Source organism: Octopus bimaculoides, chromosome Z (assembly GCF_046866305.1).
Source record: "Octopus bimaculoides isolate indiv1 chromosome Z, ASM4686630v1, whole genome shotgun sequence".
In the NCBI taxonomy this organism is placed as follows: Eukaryota; Metazoa; Mollusca; class Cephalopoda; order Octopoda; family Octopodidae; genus Octopus; species Octopus bimaculoides.
Window position 1 is genome coordinate 18,299,160 of NC_142944.1, and position 2,293 is coordinate 18,301,452.

Genomic DNA, 2,293 nt, shown 5'->3' on the forward strand with positions numbered 1-2,293 from the left:
TTTAACATGTTCTCTTCTCCATGTTTAGTAGTTTGTTGAGTTTCTATAGGTTATTTGTTGTATAAATCCTCATAACACACCTTATACTTGTAGCATTTTCATATTCAAAAAATTCTTATAACAGTAATCTAGCAATGAAATATGAAGAATCTTTATTAGAAATCGACCTTTGGAACCACCCAAAGTAAAGAATGAAATACAACTCAACCGTTTCTAAAGAATAAGTCCTGGGGTCGATTTGCTCGACTAAAAAGGCGGTGCTCCAGCATGGCCACAGTCGAAAGACTGAAACAAGTAAAAGAGTAAAAGAGTATATATATATATATATATATATGGGCTTCTTTCAGTTTCCGTCTACGAAATCCACCCGTATATATATATATATATATATGGGCTTCTTTCAGTTTCTGTCTACGAAATCCACATGCTAGGCTTTGGTCGGCCCAAGGCTATAGTAGAAAACACTTGCCCAAAGTGCCATGCAGTGGGACTGAACCTGGAGACTTGTGGTTGGGAAGCCTGCACCTATATATATATAAAAAAAAGAGAAAAGAATAAGACCAGTAGAGTAAGTAATGGAATCGATCTGTTCAACTAAAAGCCTTTAAAGCTGGTATCCCAGCATGGCCATGGATCATTGATTGGAACAAGTAAAATAAAAAGATTCAAAAAGAAAAACAAAATGAAAGATGTCATTCCCAACCCCAAAAGATCTAGGGTTGTTTTACACATGTTATCAACGAAGCATTTGTTACAAGTCCAACTTTATACACTTCTCTCTTTAGCCACTTCCTTCTTTCTTCCTTTCTCTTTCTTCCTTTCTCTTCCTTCCCCATTCCCACCAACCTCTTTCTCTCTCTCCCTTTCCCCTCCCATCAATCTCACTCTCTCTCTCTCTCTCTCTCTCTCTCTCTCTTTCTCCCTTTCCCCTCCCATCAACCTTCACTCTCTCTCTCTCTCTCTCTCTCTCTCTCTTTGTCTTTCATGTATGTATGTATCAAGTGTACACTATGAATAAATACTCTGGGTAGACTATTACATAATTCTGAGCCCCCAGAAACAGTTGTTGGACCTGAAATAGCATGCCCTCTCCCCTAAGTTTTCTGTATATTTTTGTACTGCATGTAAATTTGCTCTATTAATATACAAATATCTACATACATAGATGACTATTTTCAGTGTTTGCTTATATCTCTTTCTATAAATATATATATATATATATATATATATATATATATATATATATATATATATATATATTTATATATACATGTGTATATGTATGTATGTATGTGTATTTTATATATTAAGCTCAAGTGTGTTTATCTGCATCACTCTCTCTCTCTCTCTCTTTCTCTATGCACTCATATATCTGTCAATAGAGTGGGTATATTATCCAAAGTGTATAGTATTACATATCCATCATGGCTGATCTTACCAATCAGTTTCGCACTAGGGGTACTACAGCGTGTTAGGTAACAATCCGATTATATAACTTCATGCTCATTAGAGATAGCCGATATGGAATGAAATATGGCACTATATTTTATTCCATATCGGCTACCTCTGATGAGTGTAGGGTTATATAATTGGTTTGTTACCTAACACTCCGTAGTACCTCTAGCACGAAACCGATTGGTAAGATCAGCTGTGATGGATATATAATACTATACACTGCAGATAATATATATATATATATATATATATATATATATATATATATATATATATATATGGTGTTTCCACACTGTTTCTGTCCACCAAATTCTTCACTCACAAGGAATTGTTCAGCCAGAGACTGAAGTAGATGAAATTTGCTTTAGATGTAGCTGCCATACAGTAGAACTGAACCTGAAACCACATGGTTGTGATGCAAGCTTCTTAAACCGCAAAGCCATGCCCATAAACATGACATCAGAGTTTCATATAACTCTGCAAGGAAAGAGGATATAAACATTATGTTGCAGAAAAAAACAAAAAAAAATCGTGTGTATAAAAATAGACTAAACTAATTAATATCAAACACACTGACACTTTAAATTGCTGTATGCTTTACACAGATGATTTACAGTAAGCCTGCCGCCACCACATACACAAACACACACACACACACACATATGCATGTGTATGCAATCAAACATTGTAGATGAAACTGTATAAAACGTATTTATAGTGTACCACTTGTAATAAAATGACAACAACAACAATAATCATAATAATAATAATAATAATAATAATAATAATAATAATAATAATAATAATAAAAATAATAGCAATAATAACAATGTTAATG

General features: G+C 33.6%; 1 long non-coding RNA gene across 2 annotated transcripts in view; it reads right to left on the reverse strand.

Moving 5' to 3' along the window:
- Positions 1-301: 301 nt before the first annotated feature.
- Positions 302-2,293, reverse strand: part of LOC149132150 (uncharacterized) — a 35,430-nt gene continuing 33,438 nt past the window's right edge. Inside the window, exon 3 of one of the 2 annotated variants that reach the window (XR_016244847.1) lies at positions 302-525. This is a non-coding gene — a long non-coding RNA (uncharacterized LOC149132150). The remainder of the gene's footprint in view (positions 526-2,293) is intronic. The other variant, XR_016244848.1, reaches the window with a different exon arrangement.